Source organism: Macrobrachium nipponense, chromosome 38 (assembly GCF_015104395.2).
Source record: "Macrobrachium nipponense isolate FS-2020 chromosome 38, ASM1510439v2, whole genome shotgun sequence".
Classification (NCBI taxonomy): Eukaryota; Metazoa; Arthropoda; class Malacostraca; order Decapoda; family Palaemonidae; genus Macrobrachium; species Macrobrachium nipponense.
The window spans coordinates 1,474,571-1,499,133 of record NC_061098.1 but is presented as its reverse complement, the minus strand read 5'-3'; the positions used below and the strand labels follow the sequence as shown (position 1 = coordinate 1,499,133).

Sequence of the window (24,563 nt, the reverse complement as noted above, 5' to 3'; positions counted from 1 at the left end):
CAAAATACCCAAAACTAAACGTATTTGTGACTGGTGAAAATCAAATTGTAACACTCGAATTGTTGAATTCTTGTTCCTTGACTTTAACCCTTAGTGAGTTTAGAGGGGTAACAAAATTTGTCTCTACCAAAGGTTATGGATATAACAAATCTTTTGTTTTTACTACTACCTAGATGACATACAGTAGTTCTTCATGTCAATTTATAATTGAATACGTACCTGTAATTTACTGTACATACATACTTTGTTCAGAAATGGTTGTAATAATAGACAGTCAAAACAAAAGTGACAAATAATTGATCATTTAGTAAATCAGAAAAACAGGAGAAAGAGGCAAACTAAAAGGCACCTTCCAAGACAGCCTAGGAGTCTGGAATAGGAGATCAGATCAGATCAGAACACCTATTAGCCATATGAAGGACAAGTTGCTCACTGGAGTTTTCCAATGCAAAAAGCCATTCCCGTGCTAAATTTCCATGCCTTAAAATTTTTATTGAGCAACTGTTACTAATCCTCCATGAGTTTTGTGATTTTGGGTAAAATGCAGGGTGGGGTGTCATAGCTTAAAACTTGGGGAAGGAAGGGGAGGGGGGTGCCCAAGCCCTCTGGCCAGGTTAGGGCACAGTGTCCAAGACTAGATTAGGCAGAGGTAAGTCTGGTTCAGTCATATTCCCTCAGAAATACCTAGGCCTACTACAGTGGCCATTATCCCTCACTCTGCATTTGCTCTGGGATTTTCTTCTGGTTAAGTCAACACCTTTGCTCTTAATTCAGTCCAAATTCCACTTGGAATACAAGACTGTGTTTACGGCAAAAACATGGTGTGAACAATTTTTCACCGTTATTGTATATCTGACTGCCAAAAACATCTGCAAGCAGATGATGCATTAGTGAATTGTTTATGACAAAAGTTTTGCATTTTGTTACTAGCACTTGTCATATTACTATTTTGACTTTATAAAATTTTTTAATAATTATGGCCGAAATAAATATGCCCTTTAATGATTGCATGCTAGGACGGAGTCCCAAAAGTGTGATGCAATCATCACTGCTCCAGCCACTTGTCTGTTTTCACTCCGTAAGAAACTAATGGGGCCGACTTTTGAAACGCCAGAAAATTGTCAATAAAGGAAGGTTAACATTGAGACCCATATATTTTGATTGAGAAAAAATATAAGTATATACAACAGTATGTAAAAATACTTGTTGATTATCCAAAATATTAAATGACTACTACTCATTATATAAACTCTCATTTTTTTTTTTTTTCTTAATTTATGTGTCTAAATGCTAACTTCCCTATACTATTAACAATTCCATGGTCGATTCACATCTGGGCCTTTTAATTTTTTATGGCAATAAATCTTTGTTGTGGCCCCGGCCAGGCAATTAATCATGTGACCTCCGACAGCATGGCCACCGAAAGCTTTGGCAAACGGGTTTTTATAAAATGCATTATGAAAGATCAAATTATAACTGCAATAAGATATCATTAGCATTAGCATTGGAAATTCATAAATCTCATTCTAAGTATTCAAAACCTTCACTTTTAATCATACAAAGGTATATAACCTAGATGTCTTCACTTGACCTAGATGCTAGGTATCGAGCGCACTGGCATCCCCAAAAATTCGCTGGGTTTCTCCTGGCCTCAACTTGAAGGGCAACATTGTTTACCATTTTTGTAAGGAAACTGTACCAGTATCTATGGGTACAAATGTTTTGCGGATTTAGCACAAGAAATGGGCAGTTTGTTTACTCAAGTGACTCTACAAACATTAAGATGGCATCAATCATCTACATTTAAGGAGTTTTAGGTAAAAATTTTAAGAGCGTCATGGCATGTACGTTAGCACTGCACATGGCTAGACTGTTTAATCAGAAATTATGCCATTATTTCATGATTTCGCAGAAACCGCTTACTTCAAGAGGAGTGCAGAGGTCTCGATGTGTTGCCTGGATGGGCCACAACTCTTGACTGATGCTCATGGGAGCCATGGCAGGGGGATTCAAGTACTTTTATCGGGAAGGTGGGATATATAGGAGAGATTATGTTTGTAAACAAATAAAGCATACCTGGCGCATGCGCAGTACGATGGCAGATGACTCGCTCATCTAATTTAACTTTGTCAAGTGTTTTGTGCACACTGTACATGTCTGGCAGGGTAAGGTTTCTTTCTTGCTTATTACAGTGTACGTATATGTATTCCCATGTAGTGTTGTATTCATTTCTTAAAATGTGGAAAAAATATTCTCAAAGTTGCTTATTTTTAAGTTTTTCAGTCTGTTAACTTCACTTACCATGAGAGAAAAAGCATTTCATGGCAACAATAAATATTCAAATTAAATAAACAGTATTTCGCTTTCCATAAAGGTTTAGAATCCAGTAGTTTCAAACAACTTTCACGTGAGGACAAGCAGTCTGTGTCGCTGCTCTTAATAGTGGAAGGGTCTGAAATTCATTGGTCCTTTATCTCGATCCATTTTCTGGGAATACGTACTAACGTTGCTCCTGTGAAGTCTATTGTAATTTACTCTAAAAATATGGAATTATAATTTTATGTATTTATTGTTGGTATCTGGGTTAAAATAAATATATGTATAGGAATGTGGTGGAATAATAGTTTTAAATTTTCTATGTTGTGAAATATCTGGGTTAAAATAAATAAATATAAAGGAATGTGGTGGAATAATAGTTTTAAATTTTCAATGTCATGAAATTGCATGCGTTTCAAGCAGTCTTCTGAAATGTCAATGAAAATAAGTCATTCTGAATATTTCTATACACAAATGCTTTTATGCTCAAATATTTTGCTTAAAATTATATTATTTCATATATAGTAGGTCAATTTCCAACTGAAAGATAGGACGAATAAAATATGTATGGGTGAAAACTTTTGTCCATGTGTTGGAGGTAGTGTGGAAATATTATTGGAATGTTGGTATCAGCAATGGTTAGCACTTGTCAGACATTTCTAAGGTAGTATAGGGTGTGGGCCTTATGAACTTAGTAAAAATATTACTCATTTACTCTGCAAGTGCTCTACCTTCCTAAGTTAATTTTAGCCAGATTATGAAGTGCTCTGTCCCAATACTCTTTCATCTTCATTCTTTTTAAGCCTTGCATGAGTTGGACATTTAATGGCTGCCAGCCACTTATTCCTCCTGTCCTCGTCACTTTCACCGAGAATAAGACGCCAGGATACTAGGCTTGCCTTCCCCACCTATTCATGCACCATACAACAATACACGACTGAACCACTGCTAATAAATGAGGCGCATAATAATAATCAACGTTCGTCTGATACGGTGAAGTAGAAATGTTATGTTATAATACAATTAAGTTTGTTCATACTTACCTGGCAGATATATATATAGCTGTATTTTCCGAAGTCCGACAGAATTTAAAAATTCGCGGCACACGCAAAAGTGGGCGGACCAGGTGGTAGTACCCAATTCCTCCGACCGTTGGGAGGCGGATATCAGGAACTATTCCCATTTTCTATTCATATTTTTTCAGTGCCACTGTCTCCTGAGGGGAGGTGGGTGGGGCACTTTATTTATATATATCTTGCCAGGTAAGTATGAACAAACTTAATTGTATTATAACAATAACATTTTGTTCATGAAACTTACCTGACAGATATATATATAGCTGAATCCCACCTTCGGATGGTGGGAAGAGACAGAATAGGATTTTTGGGAAACTTAATTAAGTAGATGATATACATCTTGGTTCCTCACATGTTAGCATAGCCGACTTCGTGATTACTGTCACCAAAGTCTGCTTCTGCTTTACTAGAGTTGCCAGCGAGGTAGAGACCTGTAATGCTGGTGCGCTCTAGATGATCTGTCAACGGGGACGTGACCACAATGTGACTAGACCATATGACCATACTTCTGAGGGCACCGAAGCTAAAACCACCACCTGACCTAACCTATCAAAGTTAGTTCCATAACTTCTAGGCTAACGAAAAGGAACGCGTCTCAAGCGACCAACCCTTCAAAGTTAAAAGCACACCTATCCCTTTTCTATAGGATAGGATTCGTGTTGCTTCCTGCCCCCAATAATATATCTACGGAAATGTATGGTCCTAGCGACTTACAGATCTCAAATGTCGTCTTCACATCCCGTCGGGAGTGTGAAGCGAACACAGAGTTGCTTCGCTAAAGCGTGGCACTCAGGATGTTACTGAGTGTCATGCTCTGTTGAAATGCTTCCGAGGCCGCGCCCTCACCTCTTGAGCATTCATATTAAGAAAAAATCTCAAATCTTTATGCAAACATAATGAATGAGACCTCTTAAAAGAACTCCTTGGCTATAATGCCAGGGTGTTCTTGGGACAAGAACCAGTCTGGTCTTTTACGGAACACCGCAGATTGTCGGGAGTGTGAAGCGAACACAGAGTTGCTTCGCTAAAGCGTGGCACTCAGGATGTTACTGAGTGTCATGTTCTGTTGAAATGCTTCCGAGGCCGCGCCCTCACTTCTTGAGCATTCATATTAAGAAAAAATCTCAAATCTTTATGCCAACATAATGACTGAGACCTCTTAAAAGAACTCCTTGGCTATAATGCCAGGGTGTTCTTGGACATGAACCAGTCTGATCTTTTTACGGAGCACCGCAGATTGTCCGTTGACCTTGACTTTCTATAGTTTTATCAGGATAAAACTTGAGAGAGCCTACAGGGCACAGGACTCTAATGCCCTTGCCCAATAAATTGTGCCATACCCTTGGTCTCCAAGCCTTCGGGTCAAGGGTTAGACAGGTTTTCGTTCTTATCAAGAACGGAAGGCTTAGAGGACAGACCGCATTATGTCCTTTAAAGCCAAAAACCTCTGATGATGGCTAAAACCTCACTAACCCTCTTTTGCCGTGGCTAGAGCGGTTAGAATATTAGCCTTTCTGGTCACGTGTATTAAGTTCGCAGAAAGGATAGGTTCGAAATGCTTTTGGCATCAGAAACTCAGACTACGTCTAAGTTCCATGCCGGAACCTTTGATCCAGAGAATTTCAAGATCTCCACAGACCTCAAAGATCGTGAAGCTTTGTTGTTTACACAGAACCGAATCTCTGAGCCTAGAGGCCGTCAACAACAATTTGCATATTCTACAATAGTTAGGACTTCTAGCTTACTCATACTTCAGACGGAAAGATAGAACCATAAGGAAATTCCAAAGAGGTCGAGTTGGAGGAATAGTCACTTACTCCAGAAACGGCCTCCTCCGATTGAACACTGAAAATAGGCAGCACTGCTTTGCCTTGGCCAAGAGACTGCCATCTCTTGAAGATCTTATCGCTATGTACCGTTGAAGACGAAGGTAGATATTGAATGCAACCTACGTCTTCACAGACGAATCGAGAGAAGGATTCTCAAGATTCTGAACCTGTGCTTACAACTGACTGAAAACGCTAACCGCTATTTCATTGCTGTCGGTGAGAAGTCGTAGTTTGCAATGAATGAAAAGCGGGGCGTTCTTCAGTAATGAAAACACAGGGGAAAGCCGCCTGAAGAACTGCTTCTCATGGGCTGAACATTTGGAAGTAGAAGCTGCAGGTCGGAGAGTAGGCGATGTCTTTTATGACATATCTGTTTAATTCGGGATGAACAATGAACAATTGTACACCTGAATATGAGATATATCAAAGACAAACTCAGATGTCTGCAAAATCATTCGCATTATCAGTGCGATGCAGCGGGAGACTTGTACAGACTTCTGTTACCGTGCGGTAAACAGTAAAACCAATAAGTCTAAGATATCTCTATTGAAAATTCTCACAATATCGAAGGCGATGGAATCTATCGTCACAGCAGTAGATGGTCCTTCATAATTGCGAGAATCCCCTTTAATCAGAGACCTAAGTTCAAGATTGTTGGGCAGAGATAGGTTCGGTAGTCAATCAAAGCAGGGGAGAGAGAGAGAGAGAGAGACATAAACAACCGTGCATCTCGGAGGCCCAGCTGATACTGAGCGGCTATCAGACACAGGCAGTTCAATACGCAGTAGCAGAGCCTGAGCTCCCGCTGACTCGTCATCCTGAGTTGCCAGGTAATCCATATTCCACAAAGGAATGCGTTCGGCTAGAACCACCGAGCATAAAAGATATGCTCGAGCAATTATATTTAGGCGAAACGAATTTCGGTAAATATAAAAGTTGAAATGGTGTTGTTCGTGACAAAACGCCATAAGAATATAAAATTGAAACAAACTCCTGGGAGGTTGCAGGCAACCCCGAGTTGCAGTTCAATTAGAATACTTCTCGTCTAAGTCGCAATCCGTAGAAAAACTAGGATATGCGCCTACCCCTCGACCATTCAACTGCTTAGTAGAATCATGTCGCGAGGTTAATATACGTTAGTATATTTATAGGATTCTGACCAACGATCTCCATCCTAAATTCTTTCCTTCAAGAAAACAATATAAAGGATTGGAGAAAGATCGACTACCTTCGATCTCTATCAAAAGAGAGTGAAGAAGAAGTCTTCCTCGAAGGAAAGCTTCAATGGTGAACAGAATACTAACTGCCTGAGTTGCCAGCTACTCCCTTTACGAAGGAATAGGTATGATATTATCGAGCAAAAGGAAACTCTCAGCAGGCCTATTTAAACGAAACAGAATTCGCTAAATACAGAAGCTGAGTTGGTGTTGTCGTAACAAAACCTGAAGAGTTGTTCTTCCTCCGAAAACTCTTGGAAGGTTGAAGGGAGTGTCAAATAAATACATTAGAACAACAGTTCTTTCGGCTTCTATCCGCAGAGGTAAATACGATATGCGTATATGATTCGACCCATGCGTTAGCAAAATGACGCACAGATAAACTACGTAAGTATTGTAGTAATTTGAACATCGAATTCTCTACTACATCTTTCCTGTACGAGGAAGAGAGAAAGAAAGGAAAACGACTGTCCACGTTCTAATGAACGAGACTTTTAAAAGAACTCCTTGAATCTTTGCCAAGACACTTTTTCAAGAAAAGGGAGTAACATTCGAATAGAGATCATCAAGAGAGAACCGTGGATCGAAAAAGACCGTTCAATGTTTTTATGATATTGGACAAAAGACTTCCTGGATAGTCTACAAGTCTTTCTCTTAACCCCGGATGAGCCTCTGAAAATGAATGAGAGCTCTTCCGAAATTTGTTAATGAGTTTATCCGTTAAACGATAAAAACGTTAAAATCTATGTCAATGAGAACTACCCCATTTATGAGGGGTCCCCCACTTAAATGACAATGGGGAAAACGTCCTGACTTGACAAAACTATTAGCACTTTGCTAATAGGGGAAAACCCTTTAACATGACCGAAAGTCACCCAGGAATCCGAGTATATAATCTTCCCGATCCTCAAAGAAATCGATGCAGAGGAAAGAGGGATAGAAGAAAAAATTCGGGTATGTCTCTCCGCTAACTCCGAATCCTTTTAAAAATTTCTGTAAAGAAATGCCCTCAACAGCAAATAAGACGCCTTCAACAAGTCTTTTCTCTCGCAAAGCGTCCTGCCGAGCTTCCACCGAAGCGTCCTGGCGAATGTCCACAAAAGCGTCCTGCTGAGCGTCCTGCCGAGCGTCCTCAAAAGCGTCCTGCTTAGCGTCCTGGAAAGCGTCCTGCTGAGCGTCCTGGAAAGCGTCCTGCTTAGCGTCCTGGAAAGCGTCCTGCTTAGCGTCCTGGAAAGCGTCCTGCTGAGCGTCCTCAAAAAACGTCCTGCTTAGCTACGAGCGTGTCTGAGCAGAGAACACCAAGTCTTCTAACGACGTTTCAGAGAGGAACTCGTTGAGCGCCTTGATGCATGCAAGGCCCGCCAAGAGGCGTCCTGGAGAGCGACCTTGCCAACATCTCAATGTTATGACGAACCGCGTTTTGCGTATGACATTGAATATTTTTAAGGGACGTCCTCATGCGAGTCTCCATGGAGAGCCGCACGCTGCTTCTGAAGTGTGTGAACACTAAAGGAAGACGTATGTTTTCGTCTTCCGCAAGGTGCTTGCCGAGCGTCCTGGAGAATGTCTCTACTTATAGGACGTCGAGCACCTCCAAAAGCTTCCTAACGTCTAAATTGCCCTTCTTATGCCGACCAGAGACATAAGTTGTTTGACTGTGCAAAGCAGCTTGCCGGCCGTCAAACTTATCAGCTTGCTTTATCGAAGTAAAGCGAACGTTACATAACGTATACGGAGCGCAATGAGGAGAGGAGACGAATACTGAGTTGCTCCTCCAAAAGGTGGAATCAAGAATGTCCTTGATTACCAAATTCTTTTGGAATGCTAGCGAGGTTGAAACAGCTCTAACTTCATGAGCGTTCACTCGCAGGAGGCTCAAATCACTCTTCTGGCAAGATGAATGAGCCTCCTTAATAATGTATACATGATGTATACATGAGCGGTCACTCGCAGGAGGCTCAAATCACTCTTCTGGCAAAGCTTTCAAAATCCTAGGCGGAGGTCTGTAAACAGTTGTTTACCGACCGGCGACAGAAAACTATGAATAGAAAATGGGAATAGTTCCTGATATCCGCCTCCCAACGGCGGGAATGGGTACTACCAACCTGGCCGCCCACTGCGTGTGCCGCGAATTTTTAAATTCTGTCGGACTTCGGAAAATACAGCTATATATATATCTGTCAGGTAAGTTTCATGAACAAAACAATGGCTTTTTGTCCACCAGCAAAATGATGTGCTGATGACGTCATGTTGATGACTCCTATGTTGCCACCCGGTCATTTACCCTACATCATGTAAAGGTGAAACTGAAAACCAGTATTGAGGCCTGGTTCCTTCTGGTCATCAGCTGGAATATCTGCTGCAATTTATGTTTATGATATTAACCACTTTTTTTACCATTTAACATTCGCCTGAAAGTGGCTGCTACTAAACAAAGTGCCCAAAACAAAGTAGTATACATTTTGCATGTAAACTGGTAGGGCCATAGGGGGGTAATAGCAGACTTTCAGTTTTATATTTCGGTATCTTTAAATAACAACTCCACACAGACTGTGAGAAACGGTTCAGCAAACGAGTCATTAGGAAGCCATATGTTTAAAAAGGGATTGGGTAAGGAAATTATTAGAGAGAGACCCAAACTAACCTATCGTACCCTAACCTAACCAACTTGGGCACGTTACTTAGTCGACCAACAATAAATAAGGATAAATTCTGGTGCGTATAATTCTAAGCCGGTATTCCGTGGTCAAGTAGACTATGGCAGTTGACGTTTTCCTCTGTTATTTTACTTACTGAACAAGAATTTAAAGTAATATTTATTTGGCAGACTGTATTAAAATGGCAATTTGTCGAAAAATGATATTGTTATGTTACAATAAAGTTTCATACATACTTACCTGGCAGATATATACATAGCTAAGACTCCGTCGTCCCCGACAGAAATTCAAATTTCGCGCCACTCGCTACAGGTAGGTCAGGTGATCTACCGGCCTGCAGGACTAGGAACCATCCCCGTTTTCTATCATATTTTCTCTCTTCCACCTGTCTCCTGCGGGGAGGCTGGGTGGGCCTTTAATTGTATATATCTGCCAGGTAAGTATGTATGAAACTTTATTGTAACATAACAATATCATTTTCATACAATCAACTTACCTGTCAGATATATACATAGCTGATTGGCACCCTTCGGTGGAGGGTAAGAGACAGCTTCTATATGGAATAGACAGGTAAACAACATATGTTGTAGGTATAAATAAAACCTTGGTTCCTACCTGATAGGTGGTAGACTTCGTGGGTGTTTGCCCAGTAGTCTGCATCACCTCAAGAAACTTTAGCGAGATATATGATCTATGGCCAAGAGTTCTTGTGGGTCTGCCGATGGGGTCTTATCCGCTTACTCGGCAGAGCCCTAAAACGGACTTGTCAATGGGTGCTGATCCACTTATATGACAATACACCTTATGAAGGAGCACACAACCAATCCCGACCACCTGATCCTAACCATATGTTGAAGCTAAGGATTGTTCCAAGTTATCCCCGAACTCGTCACAACAACCGTAACTCAAAACCACTACGCACACATACATAATTTTCAAAAAAATTATACTCATCTAATTGGACATGACAAGCGTCTCTTACTGAACAACAGACGGCCGCCCGTGCTAAACCAAGTCCTCCATTGTTCGAGAGACTCCAGACCATATCCAAAAGAAGAAAAGTATATACATTTAAGGATTGGTGTCGGCTCCCGTACCCAGAATCGTATCCGCCGATACGAAAGGACCTAGAGAAAAACACTTCTCATATGTCACACGAACGTCTTTCAAGTAATGAGATGCAAATACTGAGTTGCATCTCCAAAATGTCGTATCTATGATGTTTTTAAGCGACATATTCTTATAAAACGAGAGAGACGTCGCTACAGCTCTTACTTCATGAGCTTTTACTCTCAATAGTTGTAACTGTTCGTCAGGACAGACCTTATGAGCGTCTGTAATGACGTTTCTTACAAAGAATGCCAGCGCATTCTTGGACATCAGTTTTCTTGTGGGGTCTTTTACCGCGCACCAAAGACCTTGTCTAGAGCCTCCCATCTGATGCTTTCTCTGAAGGTAGAACTTCAGAGCTCTAACAGGGCATAGAGACCTCTCTGCTTCTCTGCCTACGAGACTCGACATTCCTTTGACTTCGAATGACTTAGGCCAGGGATTCGTGGGATTCTCGTTTTTCGCTAAAAACAGGGTCTTAAACGAGCAAATAGCTGAGTCTTCCTTGAATCCTACTTTATCCTGCAGAGCATGTAATTCACTAATTTTCTCTTTGCCGTAGCTAAAGATAATAGGAATAGGCATTTTCTGGTTATGTCTCTAAACGATGCCAGATGAGGAGGTTCGAATCTTTCCGATGACAGATACTTGAGGACTACGTCTAGGTTCCAGTTCGGAGGTACTGGTTCCTTAGACTTTGAAGTCTCAAAAGACCTTATGAGATCGTGGAGATCTTTATTATTTGCCAGATCTAATCCTCTGTTCCTGAATACAGCCGAGAGCATACTTCTGTATCCCTTTATTGTGGATACGGCTAGATGAGATTTTTCTCTCAGGAATAGCAGGAAATCAGCAATTTCCGCTATAGAGGTAGTGGAGGAGGACAACTTCTTGGATCTACACCACCTTCTAAATACCTCCCACTTCGATTGGTATACTTTCGTAGTGGAGGTTCTGCGTGCTCTCGCGATCGCGCTTGCCACTTCGCGAGAAAAGCCTCTCGCTCTGACAAGTCTTTCGATAGTCGAAAGGCAGTCAGAGCGAGAGCGGGGAGGTTTTGATGGTACCTCTTGAAGTGTGTTGTCTGAGAAGATCCGTCCTTCTTGGTAGGGATCTTGGAAAGTCTACGATCCACTCTACCACCTCCGTGAACCATTCCTGGGCCGGCCAAAACGGGGGCTATTAACGTCATCCTCGTCTCCTTTGACGCCACAAACTTTTTCATTACTAACCCCAGGATTTTGAATGGGGGAAAAGCATATACGTCTACTCGAGACCAATTTAGCAGGAAGGCGTCTACCATAAGTGCTCTTGGATCTTCCACGACCGAGCAAAAAACTGGGAGCCTTTTGGAAATGAATGTTGCGAAGAGATCCACATGAGGAGTCCCCCACAGAGACCAGAGATCGAGACACACTTCCTCGTGTAGTGTCCATTCTGTATGAAGGACCTGGTTCCTCCTGCTGAGCCTGTCCGCCCTCACATTCTTTACTCCCTGTACGAACCTTGTCAGCAGGGAGATGTTCCTGTGAGACGTCCAAAGTAATAGGTCTCTCGTCAGCTCGTAAAGGAACGAGGAGTGCGTCCCTCCCTGTTTCCGAATGTAGGCAAGTGCGGTGGTGTTGTCCACGTTTACTTGCACTACCTTGTTTGACACCCAGGTTCTAGGCTCTTCAAAGCCAGATGTACGGCGAAGAGCTCTTTGCAGTTTATGTGCCAAGTCACCTGTGCTGGTTCCCAGGTGCCTGACACCTCTTCTGAGCCTAATGTCGCTCCCCAACCTTTCTCCGACGCGTCGGAGTACAAACACTAGGTCTGGGTTCTGTGTTTTAGAGAGATCCCTTTGTTCTCTTCCAGAGGGGGCAACCACCACTCTAGTGCGACTTTATCTCCACTGGAATGGGAAAAACGTCCGAAAGCTGTCCGGTTTTCCAGCTCCAAGACTTCTTGATGGAAGAATTGAAGCGGACGTAAATGAAGTCTTCCTAGAGGGAAGAACTGTTATAGCGAGGAAAGCGTCCCTAGAAGGCTCAACCATTCCCTCGCCGACGTATGTTGCTTCCCTAAGAAGAGAGAGACTATCCGCAAACCTTTGCGATTCTCTCTTGCGAAGGAAATACTCGAAAACCCCGAGAATCCATCCGAATCCCCAGATAGACTAGGTCCTGTCTGGGGGTCAGCTGAGACTTCTCGAGGTTCACGAGCAATCCCAACGCTTTGATCAAATCTAGAGTTAACTTTAGGTCCTCCAAGCACTGTCTCTCTGATCTGGCCCTGAGAGACATTTACTCCTTTGAGGTGAAGAAACCTCGCCACATTCTTCATCAGGCTTGTGAAGACCTGAGGAGCTGTGGACAGGCCGAAACACAAGGCTCTGAACTGAAAGATCCTTCCCATTCCCCCCGTCATGAAACGGAGGTACTTCTTCGATGAAGGGTGGATCGGACGTGAAAGTAGGCGTCCTGGAGATCTAGAGACACCATCCAATCTCCTTGTCGTAATGACGCTAGGACTGAAGTAGAAGTCTCCATGGAGAACTTCTCCTTCTGAAACAAATTTGTTCAGAGAGCTGACGTCCAGTACTGGTCTCCAGCCTCCCGAGGCTTTCGCAACCAGAAAAAGGCGATTGTAAAAACGGGGAAACCCCGGGGGGAGTTTTGATCCCGTACTGTTCTATTCGCTCTCCTTGTCCCACATTTGTTCCACCATCGATCGAAGAGTATCCCTCAGCACAGGATCCTTGTACTTGGCTGATAGTTCCCTTGGTATTGACGTTAGGGGAGGAGTGTTCAGGAAAGGGATACGATATCCCTTCCTTAAGATCGCCAATGAAGACGCGTCTGCGTTTATCAGTGTCCAGGCTTCCACAAATCCCAGGAGCCTGGCACCTACTGGTGCTTGGAGGAGAGAATCTTCATTTTCCCTTTTTAAAGGGACGAAAGGCAGATCTACCTCTCTTCTCCGGAGCCTTCCTTCTTGTGGGAGGTCTGGAGGACGGACCACCTCGAAAGGGCTGCACAGATGTACTAGGTCCTTTCTTGTCCGATGCAGAAACAGGTTTCTTCTTTCTTGCTGACTGCGTCAGAAGATCCTGAGTCGCCTTCTCAGTTAAAGAATGCGCAATGTCCTTTACTAACTGAGAAGGGAACAAAAAGTCAGATAGAGGCGAATACAGTAGAGCTGCCCTCTGAGCATGAGAGACTGCCTTTGTTAAGAAGGCGCCATATACAGTCCTTTTCTTTAAAAGACCTGCTCCAAACAATGAGGAGATTTCAAAAGATCCATCCTGTACCGCTTTGTCAATACAAGACAATATGCATAACAGGGCTTCAGGTTCGATTCCTTCCGAATCATGGGCTTTCTTGGACATCACCCCAAGGGACCAATCTAAGAAGTTGAAGACTTCCAATACATGAAAGAGTCCCTTGAGGAGATGATCCAGTTCCGAAATTCCCACATAATTCGTGCTGAATTGAGACTTTGTCGACGTGAAGCGTCAACTAAGGTCGAAAAATCTGCTTCCGTTGTAGAAGGGAGAGCAATACCCATATTCTCTCCCGTCTGATACCAAATGCCTCTTTTCCCAGCTAATCTTGCTGGAGGCATGCAGAAGACTGTTCTCACTAAGTCTTTCTTAGACTTCATCCATGAGTCTAAGGATTGTAATGCCCTCTTCATCGAAATGGTGGGTTTCATTTTGAAAAAAGACGAAGGCTTCTTCGACGAAGGCTTCTTCGTCTTAGCACTGGAAAAGAGCGAGCGCGAGATGGAGAGGAGCGGCAGGAGTCAACTCGTCTCCATACTCCTCAAGAAGCAGGGTAGTCAAAACCTTATAGTTAGACAGACCCTCTCTTCCATGATATTCATCATCCGAGTTTTCCTCCAACTCGGGATCTACATGAGTCTCCGCTCTCCTTTCCGAACGTTCCTCTTCTGGAGGAGACAAACTCCTAATAGGAGAGGGGTGCTAAGGGAATTGATAATCCTTCCTCTTTCCCGCTCTAATAGTCTTTGGAAGGCGTCACAAGCTCCGGCTTCTCTTGAAATTTAGAAGACGCTTCCCGCTTGTATGACGCTTCCCGTTCGCCAAGCGTCCTGGCTGACGTCTCTTGCTGACGTCTTGATGACGCTTCGCGCCTGGAAGACGCTCCGCTCTCCAAAGGCGTCCTACTTGGCGTCACAATATTGGACGGAGCGTCACGTCTAAGATCCGCTTTCAATGACGCTTCACGTCTAAAAGACGTCTTACGTCTCTCTGGCGTACGAAACTCTCGTAAGCCCCCGTTCTCGCTCTCGAACTCGAAGCTTCTGTAAGACGTTTAGCAGCTTCACGTCTGTCTGACGCTTCTCGTTGAGCAGGTGAGAGAGGACGAGACTTCTTAATTGGAAGCGTCACGTCCTTCCGACGGGGCGCTAAAACTCCCACTAGAGATGACAGTTGCTCTTGAACTGCCATAATTATCTTCCTTGACGCTTCTCCCACGTCCAGTGCATGACGCCTTTCTTCATCACTCGGGGAGAAGAAGGAAAGGGTACTTCTGCGTACACGTCAGGAGACGCTGACGCCACCTTCGCTTTCTTAATAGAAGACGGAGCGTCATCTGACGCTTCAGCGGTCTCGACAAGTTCGACTCCTTCCACCCTCGTTTAGGTGAGGGAGAGGGAGAGGACGAGAACACTCGCGAAGGACGCTTTTTCTATAGCGCCCTTGAGCCGCCTGCCACGAAGCAGAGCTAGCTGAAGGGACGTCTGACCGTGGGGATTCCCCACGACCTCCTTAAGGCTTTCGACTTTCCTTCTCTCTGGGCATGGCATTGGGAGCTTGGAAGAGGTCTAGGCCTGGGAGCGTCGCAGGGACGATCAAACGCCCCCTCCACAACACTGGAGAACTCACTTCACTGTAATGCTCACTTTCACTAGCCTTACCTTTGAAGTCAGCCATCTTGGACTTCATGTCTCTAATTGTAGCTTTCAGATTGGCGATTTCCGATGCCGAATCCGAAAAAGCACTCTGAGAATGAGATACATAGGGAGAATCTACATCAGTAGGATTAGAATTATCCGTGAAAGGCTCAATAGGCCTTGAACTCACACCTTTCAGACGTCTAACCCTATCCCTCTCTAACTTCTTCAAATAAGAAGTCAAGTCTTCCACTCTTCTGCATTCAATCCCTCGCATTCCTTACAAGTATTAATAGCAGAACACTGAAACCCCCTACATTTACGGCATACAGTGTGAGGATCAACCGAAGCTTTCGGTATCCTCACCCTGCAGCCTACATTCACACACATTCTCACACTCACATTTGAATCAGACATACTGAGAAAAATCCAAAAGAGTTATTCCAAAAACAGTCCACAGTAGCGAATGCCAAAACACGATCCAGATACGTCACCAAAAAGCCGAAAAACGATGATCAAAGGATGAAATATGAATCTAAGTCAGGAGGTAATAGCAACAATGTTGATACCACCGGCGACAGAGAAAATATGATAGAAAACGGGGATGGTTCCTAGTCCTGCCGCCCAGGGCAGGCCGGTAGATCACCTGACCTACCTGTAGCGAGTGGCGCGAAATTTGAATTTCTGTCGGGGACGACGGAGTCTTAGCTATGTATATATCTGACAGGTAAGTTGATTGTATGAAATTGCATTTTTCCTAACTATACAAACCTGAGGTCCTTTACAATAAGAAGATTACTTTAGCGGCAGCTGTAATGGTCGTAAGCTTCGAACAAGGGGTTAGGTAGTTAACTGCTTGTCCACCAGTGAGCGTGCCGCACGACTGGGAGGCGAAGAATCACTTTTGCTTTAGGTCCAGGAAAACACAGTGAGGGGTGGCATGAGGTGGGACTATGTGTAAAGGACCTCAGGTTTGTATACAGTGGGGCCTCGCTTAGTCGCGGATCAGCAATCACGGATTCAGTTAATCACGGGTTTTTCCTGGGACCACTTCTCAATCTATATCACTGGTATGAATCGCAGCATCAAGGGCTTGTCCGTTGTAGGCTAAGCCTCGTCCGGTTCCGATAACCAGCAAATGCATGAACAGATTCACATTATGATATTAACTGACAATAAAGGTAATAAAACCATTCTCACCTTATATATTATTGGCACATCCTCATAATATATAGCCTATTCATGGAATAATTCCACATCATTGACATCAACTTGTAGTTGAGCGGCCAGCAGAAATGTAAACACAGAGTTACACTTAACAGCACCTTTGTCCATTCTTAACCTTTTAGAAATGTTAATAGTAGTAGTGTAATTACAGTAGTAAATAACAGTAGTAATAAACATTTAGGAAAATATTAATTTTCAATTCGAACTTTCATTATTGTTTTGGTATAACATAATCAACTTCTCTGAACACTGCAGTCATACAAACGATAATTGTCATAGATTATCATATTGTTGTTTGTGATCGGCGACGAAGCGTAAACGTAATAAAACCATTTTTACATTATATATTATTGTCATATATTCATAATAAAATGCATATCTTGGATATTATTATCATATCTTCATAATAAAAAGCCTCTTCAAGGAATAACCTTCCTTGGGGAATGCATTTTTCAAAAGACAAACATACACTTTACATGTTTACAGCATGAAATGATTATATACTTTATTTTGATGTGATTACATTAATATTCCAGCATGGTACTCTAAGCAGTACAGTAAATATTTTTTTTATCATAAATGTGTATTCATTCACGAAAAAAATACCTATGACCACCGTGACGTCACCAAACCTAGTCTCGTTGGTATGAGCAAGATTCACTAATTACTGTGGTTTCTTCTTTTCATGACTAAATGCATTTTTAGGATACACTCATTTACAAATTTTCAAATACTATGAATGTGCTCTCTCTCTCTCTCTCTCTCTCTCTCTCTCTCTCTCTCTCTCTCTCTCAGAACAAAACTATAATACTGATCTATTATTCTGTGATTTATGAAACTGTATTTCAATACAACTTTTATAGTTGACTCAATGATTATCACATTATAACAGTATAGAAAAGAATATCTTATCACTATCCAAGTTTCATATTATAAACTATAATGTACAAAGTTAAAAATCATAATAATTCCATTAATAAATTAGTTTCTTTTAGCAACTAAATTGTTTTCCAAAATAATTCTTTTGGTAATAAACGTCCATCAGCTGATTCGTTTATTGATCTTACTCAAGATTGCAGTTGTAATCAGCACAATAAAACAATATTTTGTTGCCTATATTACTGCAAGTATGAAACTTTTTATTCCCGGGGTCATGGTTTGAACTAAATTCATTCTTACCTTGTAATCGGTGGTTTTTATCCTTACTGCCATCACAACTGAAACTCCACAGTGCTTATTTGATTGTTATTATACACATTTTGGTCTCAGTTCACTCCACATTGCACTTTAAACCAGTTGCTGTTCCTGGTTCCTAAGCGCGCGCTACAAACAGTTACGAACAGCAGACGACGAAACTGCAAAGTTTTATTCCCTAAATTGGTCACTTTACTCGTTATTTAGTTCAAATTTACTTTATTTAAAAATTTTAATTAAATTTATGTAAATTATCCCTTTTTTGCAACCAAATTACCCGGAAAAATTACAGATATTTCTAAAGTAGATACAATCAAATGTTTCTAACGTTTTTGTACATCTGGCTGCCGAAAACCATAGAGGAACGACTACGGATAAGTGAATTATATACATTTTTTTTTTTTTTTTTTGCTTTTTTGTTTTTGCTAGCACTTTTCATTGATTTCAGTCTATATCAGTATTCTGAATTCCTTTAATAATACGTATGCCAGATATAAATGTAACTTTTAATGTTTGCATGCTAAGAATGGCAAAATCATCGTTGCACATTAGTAGAGGCTTCACACATACGCCGTTTCATTATTATAAACTGTTTCCATGAATTCTAGTTGTCATGGTAATGCAATAATGATAAAATTGCTTTAATATTTATGCATATACTTCCAATACATAGCCTAATTTCACCAATTTCAACGTTTTGTGTGTAGTCTTATACCCAGTTTGGAGGGTCAACACATACCGAATGGCAACAGAGAGAGAGAGAGAGAGAGAGAGAGAGAGAGAGAGAGAGAGAGAGAGAAAAGGAAGGCGAAGGAACGAAGGAAAGGGTGGCGGTGGGGTAGGTGGAGCTTTATACGTGTGTTCGTATCCATTTCTGCATAATGGAGTTTTTGTCTCTTAGTACAAAGACACAAGTGTCGTTATTCTTTACGATTAGTGATTCACGATACCCTTATAAATTACGGCACTGGGTGTAATGCACTATAGCAAAATCTCGTTCTGATACGAGTGTTCATTACAGAAATAGGTATTGCCCAAAAACGTGCTTGCACTGTCTCTGAAACCCATAGTAGGTATGCTGCTTAGTTGTCAATCAAGTTTTTTGTAATCAAGTATTTTTTACAAGCTAGCTATTGAATAAATATGACAATTTGTCGAAAATTGCATTTTTCCTAACTATACAAACCTGAGGTCCTTTAACAATAGGAAGTAGCTAGCGGCAGCTGGAACGGTCGTAAGCTTCGAACAAGGGGAGAACGGTAGTTAACTGCTTGTCCGACACTGGGAGGTAAACAAATCACTTTTGCTTTTGGCCCATGCAAAATACGCAGAGTGAGGGGTGGCATGAGGAGGGACTATATGTAAAGGACCTCAGGTTTGTATAGTTAGGAAAAATGCAATTTTCGACAAATTGTCATTTGTTCCGATACGTAATACAAACCATCGGTCCTTTAACAATAGGAAGACTCACTTCTTGGTGGGAGGAATCTGAGTCTTTTGATGAACAGACTGGTGTTCGTCCATCCCTGGAATGCCTCCCTGGTCGTAAGAGCGAGGGAGGGATCCAAGCCTCTGTCCGATTGATCGGGGTGTGCACCGCAGGATCAATGGTCAGACCTCTGGGCCGAGTACTAAGAGAGAGGCAGCGTATCTCTTCGTACCAGCAAAGCAAGAACTTGTTCCTGTTTGCAAGAGGCAACACAAAGTATGGGTTTGTCTCAAGCTGGCATCCACTTCCTCCCCCTTGTTGGAGGAAGTGGTGGATATACGCTCCTATCCCTATTGAAGGGATAGAAGGATGGGGCTCTGTTGAGTAGCTCACCATTGCATCTTGTCCTTATCCAGCAGGGTGACGACCGTGTCCCTCTAACCACAGGTAGAGGGAAGAAAAAGATGGGAAGAGGAGCCAGTCACACTCTCATTCACTCATCCATTCTTACGGTCACAGGACTCGATGCTGTTCAGCCTGCGAGGGTCTGGGTTCGCTACACGTGTTGAGCAGCCACACGGGTCCCAAGGAAAAAGAAGAATCCAAGACCTGTGGGCAATATCCCGAAGGTATGAGGAAGGGCAATGTGGTCTGGTTGGACCAGACCCCTGCCTTCAGTACCTGCGCCACGGAGAAGTTCTTGCGGACAAGGCAGCATCTCCTTCGCATCGAAGGCGGTGAAGTCCATTAGGGAGGGGATTGTGAACGACTCGAACCAATCGTCAGGGACCGAAGGGTTCTGAGTCTTCGCTACGAAGTTCGGTACGAAATCGAGCGTCACGGATCCCCATCCCCTGGATGCTTGACTTCGCAGGAGAAGTCATGCAGTTCCTCAGAGGAAAAAGAAGGAAATAGTCGCATGACCTATCCCTCTTCTCTACTTCGGTGATGTCCAGTACCCATACTGGTCTGTCCGTTTGCCACGAAGTCTCTCGCATCCTCCTATCCCCATGCAGCGAAGTTCTCGGTAGTGGATAGGACACCGACACTCCATGGTGGGTGTCGATGGTATGGGTACTGTGACAAGCTATTAAAACAGAGTAATGATTGCTCTGTAACAACCGAACTAAGTCAACAGCGTAGTTCGTAACTGACTCGGGCGCTCTGACAGCTGCCGACTGACTGCGTTCAGTAGGAGGCAAGTTGTCCAAGCATCCGAGTAAGTCACGTGACCTTCGCCTTTAAAAGGTTATGCCGAGAGACCAAACAAATAATGTATTTGTTTGTCACCAATGCCGGACAGCGAGTTGATGATTCTCTTAAGGCATGTGCCCAACAGGCGAAAGTCAATTGCCTTCTAGAGACCGAGGTCCCTGAAGGCAAAACATCTCATAGTTGTTGAATCTCAGCTAAGGAGAAACAACACTATGTACCGTTGAAGACGAAGGTAGATATTGAATGCAACCTACGTCTTCACAGACGAATCGAGAGAAGGATTCTCAAGATTCATAACCTGTGCTTACAAATGACTGAAAACGCTAACCGCTATTTCATTGCTGTCCGGTGAGAAGTCGTAGTTGCAATGAAAGCGGGGCGTTCTTCAGTAATGAAAACACATTTGGGGAAAAGCCGCCTGAAGAACTGCTTCTCATGGGCTGAACATTTGGAAGTAGAGCTGTCAGGTCGGAGAGTAGGCAATGTCTTCTGACACATCTTGTTAATTCGGGTTGAACAATGAACAATTGTACACCTACGAATAAGAGATATTTTGAAGACAAACTCAGATGTCTGCAAAATCATTCGCATTATCGCAGTGCGATGCAGCGGGAGACTTGTACAGACTTCTGTTACCGTGCGGTAAACAGAAAGATGAAAGAGTCCAAGAGATATCTCTGTTGAAAATTCTCGCAATGTCGAAGGCGATGGAATCTAGCGTCACAGCAGTAGATGGTCCTTCATTATTGCGAGAATCCCCGTTAATCAGAGACCTAAGTCCATGATTGTTGGGCCGAGATACGGTTCGGTAGTCAATCAAAGCAGGGGAGAGAGAGACATAACTGACCATGCTTCTCGGAGGCCAAGCTGATACTGAGCTGCTATCAGGCAAGTTCAATACGCAGTAGTTGAGCCTGAGCTCTCGCCGACTCGTCATCCTGAGTTGCCAGGTAATCCATTATTCCACGAAGGAATGCGTTCGGCTAGAACACCGGAGCATAAAAGATCTGCTCGAGCAATTATATTTAGGCGAAACGAATTTCGGTAAATATAAAAGTTGAAATGGTGTTGTCGTGACAAAACCATAAGTATATAAATTTGAAACTGAAAACTCCTGGGAGGTTGCAGGCAACCCCGAGTTGCAGTTCAATTAGAATACTTCTCGTCTAAGTCGCAATCCGTAGATTAACTAGGATATGCGCCTACCCCTCGGACAATTCAACTGCTTAGCAGAATCATGTCGCGAGGTTAATATACGTAGTATATTTGTAGGATTCTGAACAACGATCTCCATCCTAAATTCTTTCCTTCAAGAAAACAAAATAAGGATTGGAGATCGACCACCTTCGATCTCTATCAAAGAAAGTGAAGGAGAAGTCTTCCTCGAAGGAAAGCTTCAATGGTGAACAGAATACTAAGACGATAGTTCAAGCCAAACTGGATATTCCCGTCCGTTCTTCTCTATTCCAGGTTGGTCGCCTACTGTGAGATAGTCTTCTTTCAGCCGCAGTCCTTCTTCCCAATGCTAGAAATTCCAGGAATTCGAGCATAGGCGAGGTTCCCGATTATCGTGTAACATATCGGGGATTCTCGTCTCGCTCACTTTGGACCGCGGTCTCGCCTAAGTGTTTGGAGATCGTAAAAAACTCGAACACTGAATGCGCTAGAAATTCGGTAGAATTCTAAGCAGTCTGCGAAACCCCCACCGAATTCGTCAAACGATATCGGCTGGTGGTCCTCTCGATTCCCGTAGAAATCGAGAATGGGGCAGGATCCCTCCTCAACGACCGGGGCTTACGTCAGGCAGTCCCCCAACATGGGATCCTACAGAGAAATCTCTGTAGGATCCCTCCCCTTTCCCTCGTAGCCGTAAGGAGAGAGGGAATGGGGGAGGAATTGGATACTCGCTCGCCTTCCCAGTGGAACTAGCAGTTGGAGAAGAGTAGGAGCAGGGCCTCTCAGAGTCTGGGAAAACGTATCGTCAGGAGAAAATGTTTTCCCGAGGAGGGTTACGAACCCTCACTGTAGGTAAGGGTCTGCCGCCACTGTGAACGTCGTCTGGGTGGGGCTGATCGACACCTGACAGGAGAGAGCCGATACCGTCCTCCGACTCATTCCAGTCCTCGTCGAGGTCGAAACCTCTCAGGAGGACCGAAGGAGTATTTAAATACGGTGTCCGAAGACACGTAGAAACGCCGCTGTCGCAGTAGAGGAGGTGGAAGTAGCTTGATCGACCGGCCAGAACTGAGAGAGCCTTCTTGTCCGAAGACGAGAGACTCTGGTTCAAGACAGAATCGGCAAGCTCCGATCGCGGCAGACCCACCGTCGGTTTGGGTTCCCTCTCGGGCCCCAAAACGACTTGAGCAGAGACGTGGGCTCTGCTGGTGGGAGCGGCAATCCTTCCCCGAGGTCGTTGCGCTGACGAATCAGCGCATAACCTCGACAAAGTTCCTCTGGATCTCGGAAGTCATAGCATCTTGCAGATTAGGACCGTCAAGCCCCTCGAACAAGAGCATTCCGAGAACCTCCCCCTTAAGGAGGAGGAACTGCGATAGACCCCTCTCGGATTCCTCCTGCCACTTGCGCGTACGTCCTGATCGGTCCGAAGATCGTACCTGGTACTTACGGCGTCGTGACGGGATCGTGGCGGGGTATGCCCCTCCCGATCACCCCGCTGTGCCTCGCTCTTCCTGGTGCAAACCGAGGAAGTTGCAGGCACGGGAGAGGAAGAAGACATGACGCTCCTCTTTTCACTAGCTGGCAGAACCAGCGGGCTTGGAGGGCTGTAGGCGATCGCCACTTTGCAGGCCTAGTCGAGCCGTTTCCCCGAGAACAGCGGCCCCGATCTCGTGTGCAGAGGAGCTGCTGCTGGTCCCCCTATCCGCCCGGTCCTTGTGGGAGCGGCGGTCAGGTGACCTGCTAGGCTCGCTGTCGCGGTGAGACCGGATGAGGTCCTCTCGGCGCCGTCAAGCCGCAGGTACCAGCCGCTCGTTGGCACCATCGAGGCTGGCACCGACGGCCGCGGGGAACCCCTTCCTCGCCTCAGCGCGTGGCCGGTCGGAGACCGTCACGTCAGCCCGAGCAGCCGGCTGGTCGCTGCGAGAGCGGCCACTGGACTGGCGAGAGTCGTCTGCACGACTCTCGCCAGTCTTCTGCTCCGCGCTTCGGTCTTGACGGCGAGCGAGCTCGGGCGTCAAGACTTTGGCTGGACGGTCTCCCGCGGGAGACCGTCCACTCGGTACTTCTCGCTAACGAGAGGCCGAGGCGGATCCTGGTTTAGCGGCAGAACCGCTAGAACCAGGCGAGGAAGTGCCAGCCGAAGCTGGTACTCCTCTGGTCCCCGTCTTCTTCTCCTTGGTAGAAGAAGAGACGGGCCCTGTTCCCGAGGGAGCAGGAGGACCAGCAGAAGAGCTCCCCGAATCGCCGGAGCAAGACGGGCCCTTAGAAGGTCCCGAAGGAGCCTTCTTAGGGGGGAAAACCCGGGTTACCAGCTGGTCGCTGCAAGAGCGGCCGCTGGCCTGGCGAGAGTCACCTGAGCGGCTCTCACCAGCCTTCTGCTCCGTGCCGCGTCTTGGCGCCGAAACTTGGCTGCACGGTCTCCCGAGGGAGAACGTACACTCGGGATCTCTCGCGAACGAGAGACCGAGCCGGAAACCTGGCGTAGCGGCATCGCCGCTATCAACCAGGCGAGGAGTAGTACCAGAGCTAACCAATACTCCTCTGGTCCCCGTCTATCTCTTCCTTACGGAAGGGAGACGGGCCCCGCTCCCGAAGGAGCAGGAAGACCGGCAGCAGAAGGACCCCCCGTCCCACCGGGGTGGGACGGGCCCTTAGAAGTTCCCGAAGGAGACTTCTTAGGGGGGAAGGCAGCCTTCTTCTTCTTCGGCTTATGGGCCTTAGAAGTCGAAGGGGAAGAGGCAGCAGCAGACGAAGATGACAGCTTCCTCTTCTTCCTCTTCCTCGTCAGCTCACGCCAGGACAGTCGTCAGGTCCTCCATCCAGGCTGGAGCCAGGGCTATTGCCGAAGCAACACGGCCCGACTCCACCTGTCCGGAAGGACCTGGGACTGGGGAAGACACACCGTGGGCAGGACCAGCATGGACAGGCTCAGGAACCAGGAGCGACAGGAACAGCAACCAGCTCAGGAGCGGCAGGAACAGCGGCAGCGGTAGACCCAGAAGGGACAGCCAAGCCAACAGCGGGAATCACATCAGCAGCGGGAATCACATCAGCGGCAGGTACGGCAGGCCCAGCGATCGCCTCGTAGAATCATCGGCAGCCAGCGGGAACCTGGGTACTGGCGGCCGGTCCAGGGGGCGAGCTGCTGGAACAGCGGAAGTCTGGGGACAGGGCAACACGAAGAAAACAGGCGGCGGCGGCAACCCCCTCGG

The 24,563-nt window shown here is 44.8% G+C and overlaps 1 protein-coding gene across 2 annotated transcripts in view; it reads right to left on the bottom strand.

The window, feature by feature from the left end:
* The window catches only part of LOC135209555 (serine/arginine repetitive matrix protein 1-like), a 51,568-nt gene that overhangs the window by 19,239 nt on the left and 7,766 nt on the right, over positions 1 to 24,563 (bottom strand). The gene's annotated exons all lie outside the window — the stretch shown is intronic.